Consider the following 24,820-nt stretch of genomic DNA (forward strand, 5'->3'; position numbering starts at 1 on the left):
TTGATGTTAGTTTGCAGCTATAGAAAATTGTTAGTGAGCTTTCACAAAATTCAAAGCATTATAACATGAAGCTAAAATGTTGTATGTATGTTGTATAGGGTAATTAATGTAATTTATGTCTTACCAGTACAATATAAGGCACAATTCCTTTTATCCATACACGATTATTTCTTCCCTTCAAGCATAATTGCCAGAAATTAGATTGTCAGCATACTCCAAGTTCTTTGGGAGAAAGGTACAGAGAATTCCCAAAGGGCTTATGCATGGGAGTTCTTTCTCTTGGCTTGTCTTGCCTTGCTGACGTGTTACTATACTGCTGCCTCTCCTATAGGCAACTCTTTATAGATTTCCACTGTTGGGTACAACATTTCTTTACTTACAGCGATTGCTGAAATTCCCAGCATGGCTTTATGGAGAGGACACCACTTTTTCATTGATTATCCTTTTGAAAATATGGTGTAGGCACATTTTAATTTCCCCATGACAAGAAGAGCCCAGACTGTAACTTTAAATAAGACTCAGGGATGATGAAGTATAACACAGAGAAACTTTCACCACCTATTAAAAGTGGTCACATTTACAACAACTTTTCTCTGCTGGGGAAGTACCCATATAGATGTTGATACTCTAAGAAAACTTTGCTACAGTCCCACAATACACTTTTCAAAGTTTGGATTACTTATTTTCTTTTTTTTTTTTTTTTTTTTTTTTTTTTTTTTGGATTACTTATTTTCAATGAACAGCTGTAAGTAGCAGGCCAACACTGTGCAGGACCCACCAACAATTCACTCCAGGTTGCATTGCATGGACCCTTGTCTAGTTCCCTTCCAGAGTCTGTGTGACCTTTCTGCAGTATTTCTGTCTAAGCATTGTACCTTGGAAAGACCTGCTCACAGAACACATCCCACCCCTCAGTAGCACCCTATTATTTATGGAGATAAAGCAGGCTAACTTTAGAGTTCAAAGAGAAATATTTCTTTAAAACAGGTTACAAACTGTTGGTTCATGTACCATATCCACTCTGTAGACATTTTATTTAATTCACATCATTTTTTTTTCATTTTGTTTTTAATGTTTATTTTTGAGAGAAAGACGAGACAGAGCATGAGTCGGGGAGAAGCAGAGAGAGAGGGAGACCTAGAATCCAAAGCAGGCTCCAGGCTCCAGGCTTTCAGCACAGAGCCTGACACAGGGCTCGAACTCAGGAACTGTGAGATCATGACCTGAGCCAGAATCAGACACTTAGCCAACTGAGCCACCCAGGCACCCCTAATTCATATAGTGTTTTATAAAAATTTAAATTACTTGCCAACATTTAAACAATTGGATATTTTGTATAAATATCTAGAATATTAGCTTCTTTTGGGAAATTAAAATATATAACCCTAAGTTATATTCCTGCAGGGTCATAATCTGTTGAGTCAGAGTATAAGGTGCCCCTTTAATATGAATGTGAACTGTTGGGTTACTCCAGGCCCTACCTGGCCCACTTTACTCATTTACTTATCCACTGACCTCAGAAGCCATTTGAGATTCAACCCATTGCTCCAAAATCTGCAATGGTATAGATACACTTAGATATACCCCATTTATACTGCTATAGAGAGCACTATACTCTTTGATCTGGAATGGTACGGTTTGGTTATTTCAAAATTACTACTTCTAGATCTTCTCCAAAAAATAAGGGCAAGCACTTGATTTGTACTTGTATCTAACAACTTACAATAAGGTTATTTTCTCCTAATGTGTAATTTGCTCTGAAATTAAATTCCAGTCTCGTCGTCAAAGTTCCTGTTTATGAATTTTAAATGGCATTTTTCCAATCAATTGTTAATCAAATTAACAAATCTCAAGCTTCAGTCTTCAATCAGGCAACAGTGTAACCCATTAGAAGATTAAATACATATTAACTTAAAATGTGGTGGAAAAGACAGGCCTATGTATGCCATATTGTCATTGATCAGGACAAGTGGAAATTGGAACAAACCATAGAACAGCTTGTATTGTGGTACAGAAATGGGCTGACTTTAAACAAAGGAAACTGTGGAAACAGTACAAGGAGCATCAGTTTGATTCACTTTCAGCCTCAAAAATAAGATGTGGTTATGTGTACTGAAACGATGGGTCTACATCAAGTTTGTAGACATAGGTATCGATATCCCCTCTCTCTTCTGGTTCTTTTGGGGCAGTCAGAATTCATTGAAAAAAATGATGTAAGAACATTTAAAATGTTCATTCTTAACGAGGTTTCATCATTTAAAATTTAGTCATGTATTTACTCACTCAGTTTCTCATTCATTCACACATTCAACAAATATCTATTGAGCCTCTTGTCTGAGTTAGTTGTTAAGCCTACAAAGGGAATCTTACCTCCAGGACTCTCAATTTTTCCATTTGGAAGACCTCCCATACTAAAACCATAATGCTTCAATATAATGATTATTTAAAGCTAGTGAAGGAGGAAGCCACACAGAGGAAAAACCTAAACCTGGACACTTAAGTTATGGAACATAGTATTTACAGTGACATTTGAAGCATGAGTGTGAACTTTCCAGTCTGACAATTTGGGAGCTGAGGGTGGTGGTGAGAGGGCTTCCAAGCATAAGAAACTGGCAAAGCAAGGAAACCCCAAAAAGCTGGGCTGGTTCTAAGAAGTGCACTCAAGTTTGAAGTTCAACATACCAAAAAAGTATGGGAAATGAGGTGAGACAAGAGCTTGCTTAAAATGCTCGATAAAGCTTAAAGTTGGGGTGAGGGAAGACTGTGTCAATTACAGTCAATCCCATGCAGCTTTCCTTTTTTCACTAAGTTTGATTTGCCTGCAAATAAAAAAATTTCCAAATAAAGGTCCTGCTAGACAGGCCGGTCTACTTTAATGTAAGATAGCATCTATTACTTTATAAAAAATTAATTTGTTGCATGTTAAAAAGAATTTGCTTTCCTAAATTGGTTAAGGATGCCTTCTTGCTTAGAGAACCTTCTTCAAATGTAGGGTAAAGGTTGCAGGGCAAAAGTGTCAGTACAACCCAGGTCAAATGATTACCACTCCCAAATTAATTGCAGCTGAGCTAATGAGCTTATACTAGCTTTGTAGTGGACTAGACAGGAATTCAGAAGTAAGCTGATAATAGAGAAAAATTGGAGTCCAGTTAGAAAATTCTTGCAAAAGAGTTTAGAGCAGTGCTTTTCAAACTTTTGTGTGCAAATAAATTGCCTGAGAATTTGTTAATACTGCAGATTTTGACACAGTAGGTTTATGTTTGAGATTATGAACTTGTAACAAGCTCCCAGCCAATGTTGATGTTGTTGGTTCTTGGTCCATACTCCCTGTAGGTAAGAAGGGTAGGATGTTTCCTGATCAGAAATCCTTCTCTGTTCTATAGACAGAGAATTCTGTTCTAAGAGAAATAAGAATTCTTAAGGAAAAAAAAAAAACCCTCCAATATATCAGTGCCATGTTTCCTGATAGAATCATACTTCATCAACTTATAATCATCTTTCATTTCTTATAATAAGAGAGAAGCATACTTAAGTCTTTAGAAGTAAGTCACAGCATTTTCCAAATCAGCTTGTGGATACTTAAGTTTATATCTAAAGCCAAATAATTTGCACATATAGGCTGACCAAAGAGGACACTGTACTGTTTTTAGCACTGAATGTCCCATGGCCCCAAAACCTCTTAATCTTGGCCAAACTGAGATGGTTGGTCACCATTCAGAAAGCACATATTGCATTATGAGAATTGATATGGTCTGTTCAAAGTGTCACCTTATTATCTATGAAAACATCATTTAAAAAATTAAAATGCCTTATTTGGAAACAATTTATTTTTTCAATTTTGAGGATGAAAGAAAATTAATCTCTTTTATGACAGTGTGACCTAAAACTTACTTGCTGAGATAAGCTATTAACTCTGTGACTTTTCTTGCTCTTTCAGGTCTTAAAAATTTGGGCTAAAGAGAAAATATTGAATTTAGCACAGAAAGTGGACTCTATTTTTGACTCTTTAATCTATTTATCTTTGCTTTATTTTGTCTACTTCCTGAGCTTCCCACATTGTTTTCTGATATATTATTATAATTATTCAAAATATTAATGGAACAGAATATCTTCTTTTAAGTTATGAATGCAATCAATTTTGAGTCTTTAATTGTAATTTTTTTTCCATAAAATTCTTTTAATTTAGCCTAATATAATGGCACATCAACCAGTAATAGGTACATTAAATTGAATCATGATGCTCATATACACATTTTATGACACAATCAAATATCCTAATGCATTAATTCATATCAATCAGTTAATAAAATCAAATAGGAAACATTTCTCTTTTGCTGCTAACTGTACTTATTTCATTTACTAGACGAGAAGTCTAAAAGATCTCAACAACTTGACTCCCAGGACTTTTCTGCTTAGATGTCTGGGATTTGACTATTACTCTAGGTTTTACCAAGTTGATTGGTTGACAGATAAACTAAGAACACGCCTAAAATTCCACATTATTCTTTAGAGTTTCTTGAAGTGAAACCATTCTTGCCAAATTAGTAACACATGAAATGATTCCAATATTGTGCCCAATCTGATGGAAAAAGTGATAATGACTCCCCAGAGGTACCTTAAATCTTGTCTATTACAAGTCATTACTTAGAGTGCACTAAGAGGTAACCCAGAACACTGAAAAAGTTAAAAGTGAATGGTCAAAAGCAAATTATTTGATCATTTAACCCAGTAAATATTTTAGGGGCTACTATTTTTAACCTGGAACCATAGTAGATATTGTTAGCGATGCTAGCATATACAATATATATTACCTTACTTCAAAGAGTCAAAAAATACTTAGAAGGCACAACTAATATACCTGAAATAATTAAAAGATAATTAAGTACTCACCTACAAAGTGCTATAAGCTCAGTAGGATTTTACATTCAATGTGTGGTGCTTTTTCTCCCTACCTTTTTTTTTTTTTTTTAAGCCTAGTGTGTGTTCAGTGCTAAGCTAAGTACATTACATTCTGCTTTGGTCAGAGACCTGGTTCAACCTAGCTTAAGGCAAGAAAGGAATTTGTTGGAAGTAAACCAAAGTGTATAGTGATTTTGAAGGAATAGTTGACTAAATATACTTCAGAAAGACCAAGGATTCAGTAGGTTTTCAGGAACAAAAAAAGCAGGGACCTGAATGCCATCAAGATCTCTCTGTCTTCTCTGTGTGCCAGCTCTGTTTTGTCCTTCTGCAGACCAACTTCTTCCATATGGTGGGGAACATGGCCTCTGACAGATATTAGCTTCACATTTCATGGGTACCACACCAGATGCTACTGTCTTTTCCTACTTGAATGCAAAACATTACGAAAAAGAACTCAAACTGCCTAGCAGGGCAGATAGGTCCCACACTCAGACTAATAAAATATGGTTAAGTTACCTGAGTCATATATGAGTGATACTACCCAGCAGAATTACAATATGGAGTGGAAGGAGAACAGTTCTCATACAAAAGGGAAGACTGTTCCCAAAGAAGGAAAAGGTCTGGATAGTTATAACATAGAAATCTACCACCCACACAATTCTCACATAAAACATAAAGCCCCCTTAAAAGTAAAATATCTTTACTTTATTACAAAGTTATTATTTCCATTTGATACATTGGAAAAGTAGTTTTGCTCTTTCATCTACATATTATGGTTATACTTTATAATAAGGTACATATCTGTTAATGTTATTAGTTTAGCTTTATCTTTGATGCTACTGGAGTTATAGCACCCCTGTGCCCCCAGATGGCCAACTTGTGATGTCAACTGAATAACATTTATAGACCCTTGCCTCACCTCCCAAACCTACCCACATCTTCCATTTGGTCTTTACTCTAGATTTTGACTTCGATATCTCCCCCAGATGTCATACTAAACACATGTACCTGTTCTATATAAAATGTTCCTCTCCCCCAAATTGTCATCTCAGGTTGGGTCCCTGACATGTAGCTGTGCAGGCTGTCAACTGCCCAACTCCTGGTAGTGCCATTCTCCCAGTGAATGAAGCCTCCTGGAATTGTGTAATGCAGAGTCCCTATTTAAGATCTGTACATCATTCTAACCATTTCTGCTTGGTCCAACTTCTGGTATTGTCCTTTCTAGCCTACTCCATTCTCTAGTTTCATCCCCTTCATTCTGCAGGCTACCTACTCCCAAAAGTGAGTTTTTTCTAGTCCTTCTCAGAATTTCTTATACCATGAAGTAAATTATTAGATATAAAGACAAAAAGGATTTCTTGTCCAGTATACAGTGAAGTCAGAAAGCCAAAATGGTAGCCTCTAATACAACCTTCCCAATTATTCAAATGCACCATCTAATTGCAGCCACCTGGTTAACCTGGCATCTCTTCCGTGTCTTTGGACAACCATGGCTCAGCTGTGTAGACCATGTGTTATCACTCAGGGCTTCCCATAAATTCTATCCCCAAGCTCCAGCTAAGGGACTAGTGAATTATTGTGTGTGTGGAAGAGCCTAGCCTATACACATTAATGACTGTAATGACATTTAGAAATGGGTCATTTTTCCCTTTCTCAATAAAGATAGGCTTTGTGGATTTAAATCACTAATGCTCGTTGGTTTTTTTTTTCCCCTCAGCATTATGTTACCATAAAAATATTGAAGTGTAACAAATGGTTTGCTTATCTATCATTACTAATGAAATAGTTGGAAACAGCTTAGAAACAGTTTTCTGCTTTTTATTTAGCTGAAAAAAATACCAGTTTCTATGGCTTCCTTTTTATGCAGATGAAGATGCTACTCTCTTTGCAGACATTATTATAGAAGGATATCATTGATCATGTCCTCAGGGTAATAAATAATTACTCTACTAACGTATTGCTCTGAAAGAAACTGACATGAAGTAGTTTCAAATTAACCACTGCTAATTGCATGCATTGTTTCATACTTATTACTGCAATCTGATTAACATGCTACTGAATAGAACTGGCAGGAAAGGTTCTTTCTCCTTTATTCTAACTTGTTTTAGTTAAAAACTTGACTAAATGTAGAATTCACATTGACTTAGAAGTTGAGATATCTAGCGCTGAGATAAAAAAGATCACTGTGATATAATGAGCTTGACCACTGCCAGAATTTTTTTTTCTTGTCATGAGTTTATATTTGGAAAATGGGAGATTTTTAGATTCCTAATAGAAAAAAGTACCCTTTATTATATTTGTAATATATTCTAGATTTAAAAGCTATGAATTTCTGAATCATGAAGTTCAATAATATATTTAATATAAAAAAGAAATTCCAATTCACAATTTAAAAGAGTTTCTTTGTAGGAATAAAAAAATAAATTTTGGTTTTGTTACTAAATTTTCAATAAAACTCTAAATAACTATAAAAGAACTTTAAAAAATTACTGTATGTTTGTTATTATAATTATTATTCCCAGTTATCTTCCCAAATTGTTGGGATAATATAAAAGTGCAAATAAAGTTATGTTTATAAATGTGAAGTTAATCAGTTATCCCAATGAGCATTTCTATCATGGCTATCCTGTTGCTCTGTCCTAAGTTCAAAGGCAAGTTATACACTGATAATGATGTTTTTCAATAAAAGTTCCCAAACTGCATTTTATGCACCTTTATTTTACAAACACTTAAATAGTATTCTCAATGCACCACATACAAATATTATTCTATGTACTTTACAATTACTAATTTAATTTTAAAAATGACTCCATGGAATAGGTACTATTAATATTACTATTTAATTTTTGTTTAATGTTCATTTATTTTTGAGAAAGAGAGAGAAACAGAGCATGAACAGGGGAAGAGCAGAGAGAGAGGGAAACACAGAATCTGAAGCAGGCTCCAATCTCTCAGCTGTCAGCACAGAGCCTGACGCGGGGCTCGAACTCACAAACCATAAGATCATGACCTGAGCCAAAGTCGGATGCTTAACTGACTGAGCCACCCAGGCACCCCTAATACCCCTACTTTAAAAAATCAGGAAACTAAGACCCAAAATGGATGTTACTTTATCAAGATTAGAGAGTTAAAATATGTCATAATTAGGATTTAACTCTAAGGAGTCTGGCTCCAGAAGCCATGTACTTTACTGATACGCTATGCTGCTTTAGCATATGGCTCCAGAACAGTTGAACACCATGTCAATGGATAAGATACGATGTATTTTTGTGCAGGATGGCTTTGAAACTGATACTTAGGTTATCGTATTCCAAAATGTTGACTTGAGCTCTGATTTATAACTGATACTGTTGCCCATTTGTAGGTAGGTGATTACCTATGGACTTCTGGCCTTTCTCTGAGTCCTTGTGCCTATCCTCTCTTCTATGGCCCATTTACTCAGCACCCTCAATCCTAGAAGTGTATCTATAATCAGTGGTATGCTGTAACCCTTCATACTAACTTGGATTGTGCACACTTTTTCCCAGCTGTCAGTTTAATGGCTTCACGTTGGTAACTTGAAATCAGCTGTGGTAGAAATATTTCCACACTGGAAAGCAAATTTTCCCACGTTCCTTGCCCCACCACTTGGAAATATGGTTTATTTTTACCATGCTGCTGGCAATCTACTACCATTATGTCCCAGTATGAACATATCCCCCAAATACTGAGGATTTTATACATCTCTACTTCATGCTCCCATATTGCATTATGAGGTCAACATCAATGAGAATGAACCCATCATGGACCCCAAAGAAGAACCCAAAATAACAAAATCTCACCAATGGGACTGTCAGGGAGTCCTTTTATAAAAGGGAGGGAACCATATGGCACACATGCTCTCTCTTACTGTTCCACATTTATTGCAGACATTACTAATTGATCATGACATGACAGACACTTCTCAACCTAATACTTTAGAATCTAGACAGCCACTGACAACCACTGAGATTCAGCAAAAGAGATGAAATTATTTACCACCCTTTTTAGAATTAAAAAATCTTATTCCTCCCTATATTTTCACTCAGTATAATTTATAACTCTTCTCTAAGTTATAGAAATATTTTTAAAATGATGACTACAAAGGAAAACTTAAGTTGTTCTGAAAATTTAAATATTTGCCACCAGAAATCTAGCTGCTATCCTTGCTGATATAATCAATTGAGTATTGATTGCACTACAAAGTATTTTGACATTTATAATTTTACTAAAGACTTCATATTCATGGATTGATATTTACCCATGATTAATCATATATATATGTATGTCACATATATAGGCCTCATTATATATGTATGTATACCATATATAATATTTTATATGTAATATACATATATAAGTGACTGTAGGTACAGTACAGTATATATATATATGTATATACATATATAATGTTGATTACACATACATTTCCATTGACTACCAGGGACTATATAGTCCCTGGTAGTCAATGGAAATGTATGTGTTCTTTTTTAACTTAAATCAACCTAATCTTAACATTCTTCATCTTGATCAAAGGACTTTATCTTGGGGCCCCTGGGTGGCTCAGTCGGTTAAGCATCCAACTCTAGGTTTCAGCTCAGGTTATGATATCATGGCTTTGTGAGTTTGAACTGCACATTGGGCTCTGTGTTGGCAGTATGAAGCCTGCTTGGGATTCTCTTTTTCCCCCTCTCTCTCTCTGTCCCTCCCCCACTTGTGCTGTCTCTATCTTTCTCAAAATAAATAAATAAACTTAAAAAAGAATTTTATCTTGCTGCCGATCTCAAAATTTTACATTAAAACATTTTATGAAGATAGAATCTCCAAAAAATGTTTAAGTATTTTCTCCTCATTCTCCTCCTTTCCATCCCAAGATCAAATATTTACAGACAACCCCTTAACCACCCCTTTAAATTATTTTTAAAAAGAAAATGGCATGGATATATGATACATTGTTTCTAGATAGATGATTTCTAGAGTTTGAGTAGTTTTGAGGTGAGGAAGGTCATTTACCTGTCAGTACAGTGAAAACCATTGGTAAGTGATGAGATGTGCTGCCTATATCCAATATGAATAAACTTACCTAATATCTACACATACAGTAAAGAGTAGTAATGATCTCCAAAGATTACTATCCAGCTATCTGAAAATGGCATATGCATTTGCCACATATTCTGAAACAATGTGAGAGTTACAAAGAATGCGATTTACAACATTAACTGTTCAAGGAATGCAGAGAAAGTCCAAGGTAAGTGGAGAAAGTCTTCAGAATCAAGGTCCTAAAGTGTGAGCGAGAACGAGATGCATGAGAAGTGAGAATAAAGGGAACATTGAGAGGGATAGCTTGAGCAAAGGCTCAGAAGAGGGGCTAGATATGCCTTATTGAGCAGACCAGTGTGTATCAGAATACAGGCATCTACAGTGGGGGGTCGTGGTCATGGAGAGTGGGTGACATTTGAATGTCAAACGCAGGGGTTTGTTCAGAATGATGTGTTGTGATGGGACTCATTTCAGTCTATGAAGCCATTGTATTTTCACCTCATGTTTTGTAGGCAGAGGTATAATAATCAGGACATGAACCCTTACTATGTGAGGGTAAGCTTCTTATCTAAAGTTATGGGAGCTGTGGAACAAGCACAGGACTTTGGAATTAGAAAGACCTGGGTTTGAATTCTGGGACTGCCACTTACTAATGATTCTTGTATGTGACTTAGCTCTCTGAACTGTAGTTTCTCCATGTGGATAATATAGCATAGCTGCTGAGGTTGGGGAGTGGAGGAGGTTATAATTAAACATGTTTCTTTCTTCTACTCTAATTTTACAACCAATTGAGAGAGTAACACAGGATTTAGAGAAGAGATCAAAATATCAGCTTCACTGCCAGTAGCTTTGGGTTGCCAAGCAAGGTTCAGAGCTGTGGCATAGTCAAGCTTCCTAATCCTGAACCAAAGTGGTGATGTATTCAATAGTTACTATATGAGAGCTGACTGACTTCTTTCATGTGTATATGCGAGACAGACATCTGGAAATGACCAGAAATATTCAGGTTTCAAGATGAGGCATTTCAAAGGTTCAACTTCACCAATAGTAAATGGGATAGAGGGCAAGAGGCAGCCTTTTGCTATCAAAATGGTCCCATGTTAAACTCCATGATGGAGGGGCTGATGGAAACATGGGATACCAAAAGAAGCAAGCAAAATGATCACAGAAGTAAATAACCTAGTGGAGGCATAAAGGAGGGAGGATAAATCAGTTCTATCTTGAATGAAATGAGGGTTGGAAAGGTTTTACATGCCTGGTGGTTCAAGAAGTAAAGAAAAACACAGGCACTTTCCTTTCTATCTCTTTTAAGAGCATCTAAATGAATTCTTGGATTTGGCTGCTGAGCAAATATCTGAGTAATAACCTAGGATCAGCTGGATACAAGTGGGTTCCACCAGCAGTCCATGCAAACTAATGTTTTTAAGCTTCTGTTGGGCCACTGCAACAAAAAATCATCAAGATGTTTACACAGTTGATTCTGTTGGCGGCCCAGCTAGTTTTTAACTATATCATGAAAACTGGCCTGGGGGTACAACCTGAGATTATTCCAGCCCTGCTTTCACACAGCCAGAAATTCCCTTTCTGTTACAAATTTCTGCCCCAGTGGGGTTTTCATAGTTTTGGCATTTTCATTATGGATCAGTGAGTCAGCTAGCCCACAGGCCAAGGAGAGGGGAGGAAAAAGCCTCCCAAATGAAAGTCAACCCAGTTAGGATGTCTTCATCAATTTTTCAGTGGGAGAAAGATACAGCTGGGTTCAGTGACTTCTATCAAAAGCAAACATCACTAGTTGGGATTTTTTTTTTTGTACTCTCAAGTTTTGGAGGGCATAATAAAGACCCAGCCTCAGCAGCATCACTTAGAAGATTTAGTTATTTTGCAAAGCTTGGGTAGTGACACTTCTGCAAAATGCACAAGCACATGAGCAAACATAGAGATGTGTGAATTCAGGAAAGCAGCCAAATGCACATCAGAGCTGAGGAATGTCACAGTGAAATGAAGGAAACTTGTAAACACCTATCAGTATTTTTAGGTAGAGAATGTTCTAACATATTGCCGGTGGGTGTTGCCTATGCATTCATTTCCCTGAGCTTTAAAATCAACTGATATTAAAGGTGATTTGAAAACAATGAAAAATGACAGCTTTATTAATCTAGATGGTGTGTGTAAGAGTGTGTGTGTGCATGTGTGTGCACAATGTGTGACTGGCTACATGTACAGACCGTGCATTTGTAATGTGGGTCTTGTACAGACGAGGGAGCCCTCTACTGATTAGAAACTGTACTAGATGTAAACTGTAGAGGGTTGCTTTTCTTTCATTGCTTGTGAATCCCCAGAAAAGTCAGGCATTTTGCTTATCTTTTTTACAAATCACAAGAGGAGTTTTTTTTTTTTAAAGGAGGTATAGATGTCAGCTATCATATGCACACAAGTACATGTAATTCTTTCTATTTAAGGTAAAATCCTTCCGCTTATTGAAAAAGTCTATCTACATTTACTCTTCAACCTTTTAATGTAAAGGTGCTATGACTATGATACAATTAAACCACAAATGACACACGACTATAATGAAAATCTGTGACAGAAATCACCAAAGCATTTGTCTTTTACTTTGGTTTACCATATATTATTTTTCCCTGGCCAATGTATTTTTTATTTTACACATTTTTCTCAAACAGAGAAGAAAAGACAATTTTAACATTGATAATTTCAATTAATTCATATGAGCATATTTAAATGAACTATATCTTAATATGCACATTTAAATAATTTTACTCTGTTTATATATACTAAGACTTATAATATATTTGTATTTAGATACCCTTTTTGTGTTTCAATATCTGATTTTTGACTCCATGTCTTTACAAAATAATTATAGTTCAACTTTTCAATCATTTAAATCAGTGGAAGAAAATAAAATATAATCAAAAATACCATTCAGTTTATTTTCAACACAGCTAACCTACCAATATTATGGGACAGTCTTCCTTACCCTCATAACGTGATTACTAGATTGTTCATTTTTAGAGTGCTAATCATCTGCCCTTTAATAAAGATTAACATTTTTCTTGGAAATTGGCTCGAATTTCCTTTGCCTTTTTCTTATGAATTAAAAAAAGAGCCTGTATGAAATCAAGATTTTTCTTAGATGTAAACTCTCAGCTTGGTGCTGTGTGTTGTGAAAGAGCTACAGCTGGAGTTAACATGGCAAGATAACTGAGTAATACGTGAGAGTGATGTAGCTTTAATATCTGTCACCTTTTGACCACCAGCATTGATTTTGCTTCCGTGCCGATGCCCCCTTCCTCTCCCATGGATCCATCATTCCTTGCGTGGTTACGACATTAAATAGCCTTTGCCTTTCTTTCGCTGAGCCTAAAGTATAAAGACACAAACCAGGTAAATCTAAGATAATCAATTTACCCTGCTAGTAACAGCCACTTTTAAGGAATGCTTGTGGTATGCCTGTCCCTTTTCAAAAAAATAACCCAAACCTTATTAGCATCTGCAAGGCAAATGTCATTATCCCAGTTTGTTAGTTGGTATTCTTTTATTTGCAAATGGAAAACCCTATTCAGAGTTAAGCAGAAGAAGGTGACTTCATTAGAAAGACACAGGGATGTCTTATAGAATCGAAAGATCAGGTAGTACTGCTTTTTAGGTTCATTTTAGGTTAACTATGGTTTTTAAAAAAAATCACAATCTTTATTTCTGGGTTTTAAACTACAGTGAGTTAAGATACTCTGTTAATGTCTGACGTTGACTTTTATTTTCTTTAAGACAGTATTTTTGTTTTTGCTGGCTTTTTTCTCACATTTTGCATACCCCTGAATATTTCACATTCCATATATCTGAACAAACATGAATGTTCACTTGATTAATAAACTCGCCAAATAACTTTCATAAACCTGCTACATAGCTTGTAATGCTTTCACAGCAAAGGAGCACACAATAGTCAACGCTAACAAGTGCTGTAGATTTTCACATTTACTTTCTCTGTGTCACTTGTCTGATTCCTCAACAAAGCACTGGCAATGCTCCCTGGCACCCCCAGCCCCTTCCCCATGTAGCTAAGGGGTAGTCTGAGCAGTGATTAAGGAAATGGCCACATAAGCAGGCTGCCTTAGTTGAAAAGTATCTCCTGTGCTGTCTTTATAGTAAAAGGCTATCTCCACCTTGCCAACAGAGCAAACGGTGACTCTGAATCTAAGTGCTTCTAATCTTGTTGAAGGTTGTTGCCACCTTCCTGGAATCTAACTTTCTATCTAACCTATTTACTGGACTTTGAGATTCCGCTCCAGTCTCCCACTCCACATAGGAATCCCATGTATACCAAGTCTGACTGGTATAAGTTAACGTATTTTGCTCAGTAAAGTGGTTCTACATTCAACTACAACAAAGACCTACTTCTGTTAGATTGTTCTTCCGTCATCAGATGAAGACAAGAGCCTGTTGTACAATTTGTTGGGAAGTGGGCACATTCACATGAGTTATGTATACTGCATTCCTTAGGGTGCAACCCCAGACATGATACATTTGTGCACGGTAAACCCTTGGAGCCCTGCAACTTCCTAGAAGAAAACTCCTGTTATTTGAGTTTGTCTAATACTAGACACAGATCATGCAGGGTCTGTGCTCTGTTCAATGATCAGAACTAGATACATAAAATTTGGGCACAGATATAAAATTTGTACAGGCAGAGGGAATTTAATCAAGCCTGAAAAAGAAGTGATTGCATGTTACTTCTTGGAAGGAATCATTTAGTATGCTACATTTCCAATGAGTTAATTTACTGTCTGGGGAAAAAATTCCATGGAATATTATGCTCATGTACGCTCACCCAAAAAACAGTCTTATTTTGATTTAGAAGCTATTACTCCTCTTCATATATAACTGCTAGGTGAGTAAATGATGCTTTCATATATGCAATTGTCTACTGAACAAAAATAGACAGTTACTCTGTACTTTTTTAGTACTTTATATCTTGTGGTAAGAGTGAGTTTTAATGTTTTCTCTTTGTTTTTCATAATGGCACTGTTTTGTAATACATTCCAAATGCAAGATTCTCCAAACCTTACAGCCTACTACTCTGACAGCACACTGTCTCAGGGGTTCACTGGACTGGAAATGTGGTTCTGGTTCAAGAGCACAGCCAGCACAGGGATAAAATGCATTCTGTCCAGGAAAGAGCTGCACTGAGCCATTCGGCTGAGCATGTCACAGTGTTTGTCACCTTCCCGGTCTAGGAAGGATAAGAACACATTTTCATCATGCAGCAATTTGGTCTCAGTTGACTCTGTGGGAAAACCTCATCGATTGCTTCTGGAAAAGTCTTAGACATTTTCTTAACACTTCAAACTCTATTTCATTTCCTGGACATTGGGTTCCTTGAAAACCTGAAACTTCTCGAAATGTAAATATGTAAAAAAGAAACTTATAATGTGATACCCAGGGAAGTTTAAGATTAAATAAGGTAATATTTATAAATAATATAGCTCAGTGCCTGGAGCATAGGAAGCACTCAATAGACATTATCATATTGTCAAAATTTTTTCTAGGTTTAACATTCATGTGAGATTTTGTCCACTGTTCTTAAATTACACAGAGTCTATATCAGTGTTAAATAAATTTGACCACTCTGGGTGTCAGCATAGATAATCATATAATGGAATGAAAATTTAAAATCCAAAGCAGTCATGAGTGACTGTGAACTTGGTCAACTGTTTCTGTATTCAGGGTATTTTGCAAGGATTTGGATTCAAGGTCCCACAGTTTGGAGTCATGAACCTGGATTTAATCCCATTCTTCCATTTAGAAGCCATATGCCTCAAAGTGATTCATGACTGCTGCCTGATCCCAATTCTCTAGTTTTTTTTGATCTACTCTTTCTTGATAAGAACTCTCCAAAGCCATTTCACATGAAGAAAGCAGAACAAAGGTTAAGAACATGGAATTTAGCATCTGATGGATTGAGTTGGGTCCCATTTCTAACACTCATTAGCTATGTGACCTTGGAAAACCTCTCTAAAACTCAGTTTCTTCATCTGGAAACTGAAAATAAAATTAGTATTAACTCCTCAGTTGTCTGTGAAGATTAGACAACTTAGTAAAGGAGTGTTCAGAGCATAGTGTTTGCAACATGCTGTTTTGAAAAGTTATTAGTTATAACTAATTTTACCTTTATTACTACTTTTCAGCCTCCTCACCTCTAAAAATGAAATAATTACATAAGTTTTGTCTATGCTACAGGTTGTTTGGAGTATCAGATGAGGCAATCTGCTGTATAAACTAGATATTTATAAATTTTTTTTTCAGTTTATTTTTTGACACAGAGAGAGAGAGAGAGCAGGGGAGGGGCAGAGAAAGAGAGAGGGAGAGAGAGAGAATCCCAAGGAGGTTCCCCACTGTCAGCACAGAGCCTGATGCGGGGCCCAAACTCACAAACCGTGAGATCATCATCTGAGCCAAAATCAAGAGTTGGATGCTTAACCAACTGAGCCCCACAGGCGCCCCTCGATAAAAAATCTTCTCTATTAATTATTTTTGGGGACAGAAAAATACTTGGAAAACACTGTCAAATGCTAAGGCTTAGAAAATGTCTTTGCAGAAGACATGTTTATCTTCAGTTTCTCTTACGTTTACTACTACAAGAAAGTAAAACTGAGATGCAGTTACTTTTATCTAGGTATTGCAATCTGTCAATGATAAAACTGTGTTGTTCTAGATTGGCAGGTGAATTTAGTTAAAGTGAAACTTCTTGGTGTCATATATATGAAGTAGCTCTTTCAGTTAAATTTCTCTTTTTCAGTTAATAGATGGAACACCGGATTTTGTTGTTGTTCTTACTACTCTCTGGATAGGAAGGCTGCAGTTTCTGAATATCTCATCTCTTTTAAGAAACTCTGAAAATTAGAAATGTATGATTATTAAACCAGTGATAAGTATTTCTTGAAACCTGTATACCTAGAGATGTGCTGGTTTGTTGGGGTTTTTTTCACAGACAGATTTACATATTCTTTATATTCCCCTAAGCATATTGCCAGCTTTTCATTCTTGAATTTATAATCTTTAAGGTCTGGACACTGTGAAGAATTGTTTAACACTGTATTATAGTTCTTGAATAGTCTGGGAAAGTTTTTTGGAGATATTTTCATAAAGTTACTGTGTAGATAATTCTTTCCTTTCAAAACTGTTAGAACTGGTGATGCAAATGCAAAACAATATGCATAATATTTTAATATATGTTCATATTGAGGTTCATCTGAAAATGTTTAGTACAATTTATTGACATGATATTTGAACTTGGGCTTTTTTTCTGTTATGCTGGTCAATTGAATTGAATCTAGATTGGAAAATTCAACAAATAACAAATGCACACAAAAAGGGACACAAGTAAGCCAGATGTAATGGCTTCTTTTCTCTCTTCAATAATGCATTGTAAAAAAAAATTTAAAGTGTCTTTATTTATTTTGAGAGAAACAGAGACAGTGTGAGTGGGGGAGGGGCAGAGAGAGGGAGAGAGAGAGAATCCCAAGCAGGCTCTGCACCACCAGCACAGAGCCTGACTTGGGGCTCACAAAACCGCAAGATCATGACCTGAGCCAAAACCAAGAGTTGGACACTTCACCTACTGAGCCACCCAGGTGCCCCAATAATGCATTCTTTTAGAGGTTGTCTCCAATGCTTTTACTTTAAGTTCTACTCTTACTGCCAACAACTTTACTTTTTTACCTTTCAAGTTCATATCTGTATTTTCAAATGTCCACCAGAAAATTATACCAGTGTGCCCTATATGACCATAAGTGAACTATCTTCTCCATTCTTTTCCATATATCTCTCCTATATTATTAAATGCCCTATACCATCCACCTAAACCTCCAGAGTAAAAACCTAAGGGACATTATCAGCTTTTCTTTTTCACCCATTGCCACATCTCAGCATTGCACAGTATTGTCTATTCTATTGTGTAAATCACTGTTTTAGTCCAGTTTCTCCCCATTCCTTTTGTATTACATATTATCTCTGTCTGTGTCTTGACCCTCCCTCTTCTCCAATATAATCAAGTTGGTCAGAGTCAGGTTCCTAAAATAGGTATCTGCTCGTGTTCCATGCTTAAAATCCTTCAGTGGACCCCTATCACCCATTAAAATCCAACTCCTTATGAAACACAAGCTTTCATAATCAAGCTTTATTCTATCCTTACAGATATGCACTAACAATTGTCGTCGTGTCCATTTTTACTCTATGTGATGCATTTTATTTGGTATTTCCTTCTTACATTTGGTATTAAGTTGACAAATTCTCACCGATTCTCTAATAAACTGTCCAAACAGTTCTGTGAAGCTTTTCTTAACATTTCTTTTCCCCATTTCTCTCTGGAGGTATACGGTGCCACAGCCCTGTTGTGTGTTCCTTGTTGTATGTGTGTGTTTATAATTATCAGTGTTCTCTTATAGTTTTGTCTCTGCTACTGTATTGGCTGTAAGCTCTTTGAGGAATTTTGCCACTTATGACTTTGAATTCCTGTACTTAGCTGGTCACACAGTAAATGTCTTTATCTGTTCTGAATGAATGAATGGGACATGACTTAGGCATTCCACCTCAGGCGAGAAGATGAATCCTTGTCTGTGGTTCATTATAACTACACCCTGAGTATAAACTTTTCTGAGTGTTAGAGAGTACAAAAACTGAGTCAAACATTTCTTGTCTAAAGTGAGTGTTTCTTCACAAATTGCTTCTCCATGTGATCATTATTTTATTAAACATAGTAAATGTAGTCAGACTCATTGTTTTTGTAGTTGGCAAGAATAGAGTTTAAATTTTCTCCTCAGAATAGTATTTTACATCCAGAAATTATGATCTCTGGGAATAAAGTTTCTTACATCATGTAGGGTTGATTCTTTTCCATATAAATGTTGGCTGAATTTGGTTTCCAAGACTCATGTTAAAGCTCGAGGGAACACTGCGTTCAAACTATAAAATAAGTAAAATATTATAGATGGATGATTACCAGGGTGTGGTGTGTGTGTGTGTGTGTGTGTGTGTGTGTGTGGTGTGCATCCTGGTGGTCCATTTCTCATATTAACAGGGCTTATGAAAATATCTTGTACAGCATATTTTTGGACCAAATGGAATTTCATTGTCTCTGCCTGAAAATTATGGAAATTTGTATCCTTTGTATGTTAATACCTGATGTGATAAATTGGTTTGGGTTACTATTCCTTAGTTACTTCTTTTAATTCCCCGATCCCCACATTATCCAATTCAAGCCTAGAGCTCTTGCTCCTGGTGCTTGACTATAAAATTATGTATATATCATCACTAAGACAGAGATGTTACCCACAAGGCTTTAAGAACATAGATTCTCAGTTTTTACACTTGTCAGAAGTATTAGCACTTATCACATTGTACTTTGCTATTTAAATAAGGCACTTATGTCTGTGTCCATAGAATATAAATGTGACTTGACCCAGAAAACTATTCCTCCTGGAAAATATGTGCAATATCTGCCCAAAAGGCACTTGGATACTTTATTGGGACAAGACTTATTTCTTCTCTTGGGTAAGAGTTGAAACCAGAGCCATGAGCATTTACACTGGTCAATAACTCTCAGACACATATTTGGATAAGACACAGAGAATTACCTTCAGCCTCAGCCCATTTCCATTTGGCTAATTTTCCTGCACCTGTTAACATTGTTCTGCATGCCGAATGACCTCCTACTCTCCAGATATTTTGTCTGAGGCTTTAGAATCATGTCTCTGTGCATGACTAAAACATTGATGTGTCTTGCCAGGGTGCTTGGCTTTATTGTTTAGTGCACTTGATGCAGAAGTCATGAACTAGACTAAATGCTTAGAGGGGAAAGGTATTATGTTATAGGTGGGTGTTGCTCTGCCAGAACAAAATCTCTGAGTCTTTGGTACAACTTTATTTTATTCTTTTAATGGTTTTTATAACACAATGAGTTCAGTCACAAATAACAGAAAATCTAACTAAAAGTAGTTTGAAAAGAGGTGTAATTTTTATTGCACAACCAGAAGTCTAGGGGTAGACAGTCCAGACTGGCACAACAGGGACTCACAGTCTCTTTTCATTAAGTTATCTTAACATATTGTCTTGTGTCCTCCTACTTTTCATTCAGATCATGGTCACCAGATGGTTGTTGCCCTTCCAGACTGCCAGTCCCCATTTTCCAGGCATGAGGAAGGGGAAAGGGGATATAGCAAAATGTCTTTCTTCTACTGAAACTTTGTGTTTTTAAGAAGAGAGAATCTCTCCTGAGACTTCAGCCTACATCTCAGTGGCCTGAACTAGGATACATAGCCATTCCTAGCTCCAAGGGATATTGAGAGATTTAGTAGGCTTGGTTTTACTCTTGAAGTCATGATCTGTTGGTAAGAAAGACTGGGTAATGCATTTTTGATGAGCACCTAAGCACTGTCTCCTACAATGCCTAATATTCCAGTCTCCCATTAGTAGGTCTTCAGGTTTACTCTCTACTCTCTTCACTCTGTTCTCTATTCCACGGGTTTATCTCTATGACTACATTTAACATGTCCCTGTTCTTTCTTAAGTAAGATTCCCTAGAAGCACACCCTAACGTGGGGATTGGAGTACACAAGATACGTCAAGTGGGTGCTCTCAGGAAAAACCAGTGGGGGAGTGAAGGAAGCAGATAGGAAATGGGAAAGAGCTTCAGAAGAATGTGGTTTCAAGTGAATTGTAGCTTTGGAGTGATCCCATGGGGAGCTGTGGGATGTAAATTGTGACACAGAGTCTTTTCCAACTTGAGACAATGGTGCAGGGTTTTTGTAAGCAGCTCCCCCATCAATCACAGAGGATGTGTAACTCAGGCACCTTCATTTACGGTGACCTCAATCACCCAATCACTCAAGCCCTCTTGAGAAGGTTGCAGGTGTAAGTCATTAGCAGAAGTACCTGCAGCAACTGGGGAACGATCACCCCAACCAAATCCTTGAGAAGGATTTCAGCTGCAACTAACAGCTTCTGTGTGAACTTTCTGACTTCTCTAGGGTTTTAAGCAATGAGAGCTAAAGCACGTGATCAACAAGAAGGGAGTGAGGTCAAGGTGTTTATTGCACTGTCTCCCTCCCTTCTGATTTCTTCATAAGGATTCTCAGATATATAAGGAAATGTTAACTCAAGACTGTTAAAACAATTAGAATCCATTTAGAAAAGATACGAGGTACACTGGAAGAATTAAGCTAAAAAATAAAAAAAATCCTCAAATAAAAAGTGAATCATGGACTTTCATGGACAGTAAAACTAATTTTGAATTTGTTCTATTCATGGTTAGGGGATACAAAAAAGTTATTTAACTTTTGAAAGAATTTATTTTTTCAATTTAGAATAAAAGTTTTCTCCCTTAATTTTAAGGAACTGCAAATAAATTCTACAACAAGAATGACATTTCTTTAAAATGTATAGAAAGTGTATAGAAATAAGAAGGGCATGGAAATATTGTATGACTATGAAAGAGAAGATTCATTGTCATCCAGTGAATCTATATCCATTAGTATTAATACTAATTTCTACAGGAACTGTTTTCCAGAAATTATAGAGGAAGTACAGTGTTAACTGAAGAGAGACCTGGAAGAAAATATTGGGATACCCATTGAAATGTTTTAAATAATATTCTAGTATTGAAAACATTAAATCAGAACTTCAATAGTGTATGGAACTAAGTTATGCTTTAAAGAAGAGGTAAAATTGTTATATAGGTGATAGTGATTTATATGCTACATTTAAAATATTTTGCAATAATTTCTTTGATAGTAATTTATCATGTATGACCTCATTACAATAGTTAAGAATGATTCGTAAAATTCATGGTTAACATCCAAATATAAGGAATACTTTAAAAATGTCACTAAAAATTCCAGGTCACACTTCTTCAGAAAAATAAAGATTCTCTAGATGGAAGTTAATTAAAATGAACCACCAAAGAGCTCCAATGCCCTGAGAGAGAATAGCTAACCTGTCATTGTTGTAAATAGAACTTAAATTATATGAAAATATTGATAATAACAACGTAGCTGGTGATTTTCCTCAAGCGAAAGCAAAAAAGAAATAAATCTTACCAAAAACATATAATACACAGTGAATTATGTATCTTTTAATTTTATTGTTTGTTTGAGTATAACAGACCTAAAGAGAAGATGCAGACAAACATAATAGTAATAATTCAATTAAGCTGTTTTTGATGTTTTTCAGCATGTAAAAAAATAGCTGTTTGCAAAATGCCCGTTATATAAACCCATATTATTTTTGTTAAAGTAAACTTATGAAAGTAGAAGGACATAGCATGTTTTATTTATGAATTAGTATATTGATTCATAACTTTTAAGCGTAAGACAGGTTTTGCAGCATCCTCCATTTGTTCTTTTCCTCCAGGCCCACAAATAGCAGAGGCAGACACCTGCCTTTCTCTTGCTATTCAAGTTTACCGACTAGACCTCTACCCGCACTCTGAAAGGTTTCAGTCATTGCAGTAAACTCTATGGTTTGTCAACAGTGATTTAAGGATCTTTGGTTTAGGACTTAGTTAACAAAATGGCTAAGTTTTCTCCATTTCAACAGTTTGAATAATTGAAGTAATACTATAAAGATCCAAAGCAAAGTCCGTTCCGCATTTAAAAATCTGACACCATCAATGATCATTGAAGTAGATGAAGGCAAGTCAGTTTGCCGCTCTGTCTTCAATTTCCACCTCTAAAATGAAGATAATTTCATCACTTCTTTATGTTGTTGTGAAGGCAAATAGTCTTCAGCCCAGTAAATAGCTATTATGTAGTAGCTGTTACTATTGTCATTGTTGTCATGGCAACAGAGCACATAGCTAGACAGCACACACACCGGACCTGCCAGAGCAGCATTCTAGGGAAAAAACTTGGAGACAGCAACAGCAGCAGGTGTGTGGGATTCTGGTTGTCCACACATTCTTGAGCAGACCCAGAGTCTAGCCAAGCCAGACTTCCAGCTTTGGAAACGAGACTCCCTCCGGTCATGGGGGCTCTTGAGCAGCACAATTACGAAAGCAGCCATCCGTTGCCTGGCCTGAGGAGGGCGGAATGTGATAGCAGTATGGTGTGGAGGAACCTGGGCTCCAGCTTTTCTCTACCAGCAAGAGAGTGCACCTGTGGCGAGGGAGCGTGCCAGCCCCAACCTTGGTAGGGCCAGGGGATGGGGTTCCAGGTGTTCGGTAGAGCTGAATGACAAGGCAGGATTGCTGTAGGGTTTGCCACATCAACATTTCTATTTGTGAAAAACTCTATCCACTTTCTGGCGTGTTGAGGAATGGCCCTAAGGACTCAGCAGTAACCAGTTGCCTAGGAGATTTGTGGGCAGTCACCTCCTCTTCTGGGAGGCCAGACTGCCAGGCCTAGTCTTAGACGAGCAACCTTTTATCCTCAGATATTACTTAATGCATGCATCTATTTCACTTATAATAAACTGAGTTTATATTTTTATTGGCTACCACTTCCATAGTAGACTATCTCTAACCTTGTATAATAATTCTCACCAATAGATGTAATATATAAGTGTGTGTGAGAGGAGCTTGCTCAATATAGGGATATATTTTTATTTTAGTCCTTAAGTGATCTTTAAAAGAAAAGCCCAGCTCGTAAGTGTATGTATGTTTAATGACAAGAAAAAAGAGGTCCCAAATAATTATAATAAAAAATACCAATAAGGTAAGAAAGGAAGAAAGTAACATGTCTAATTATGAATTTATGGCCTTATAAAGAATTATCCTAAGATGTCAGGTTTGGAGATAGAAAAAATTATCTGATTATGGCTTTTATTTTTTTATTCTCTCTTTATGTAAGAACTCTGTACAACTACTTCACCATACATACAAATGCACACAAAATCATGTAAGGAACCACGTGCCAAAATTCCACCCCAAGTTGCAGATACAAACCCTAACCAAAAAGAATTGTTTTTAATTAATTAATTAATTAATTTATTTAGAGAGAGAGAGAGAGAGAGAGAGAGAGACTAAGCGAAGGAGGAGCAGAGAGAGAAGGAGAGAGAGAATCCCAAGCAGGCACTGTCAGTGCAGAGCCTGATGTGGGGCTCAAACTCACGAACCACGGAGATCATGACCTGAGCCGAGATCAAGAGTCAGACGCTTAACTGACTGAGCCACCCAGGAGCCCCAGCAAGAGTTTATTTTTAAGATTTGGATAGACTGTTCACTATGACAATTCTAGGAGGCATCATCAAACCAGTAATGATATAAAAGAGAAATGAGAACGAATCCATGTAGAATAACTTAATGGAACTACCTTGCAAAGTGATGGCAAGCATGTGCTGTTCTTTTAGAGATATTAACAAATGTGGTTGAAAAGTATATTTGCTCCAGTTCTAAGAGACTTCAGATCGGAAGTTTCCTGCTCATTTTTTTTTTCCTTAAACGTGAAATTATCAGCATGCTTTTTAAAAGAGAAAAGCTAGATTTTTATTGTAGGATACTCAGTTATCTTTCTGTGAAAAATGCTAACTTCATTCTGGTGCTTCAGGGAATATGGGGTTAACATTGGGTGATTTGCTCCTTAATGAAACTTGGATACACGGTCTCAGGACCCATTTCAGGTCAGAGGAATTCTCATATCCTTGCTTCCACTGCCTGTTTTTCCTGAAGCAACACAGTCTACCCTTGACCAAGGCAGAACTGATAGGAGGTATCTGGGACGATCTATTTTATACATTGAAGCATCATTTTTGCTCTCCTACTGTGCTTTTTTCTGTTGCAGAAGTTGTTTGGAGGAGGCTGCCAGTCTCAGGTAGGTGAACATAAGCAGTATCTGCTGTTGGGCAGCACAGCAGG

The sequence above is a fragment of the Panthera uncia genome, chromosome B1, assembly GCF_023721935.1.
Source record: "Panthera uncia isolate 11264 chromosome B1, Puncia_PCG_1.0, whole genome shotgun sequence".
Lineage (NCBI taxonomy): Eukaryota > Metazoa > Chordata > Mammalia > Carnivora > Felidae > Panthera > Panthera uncia.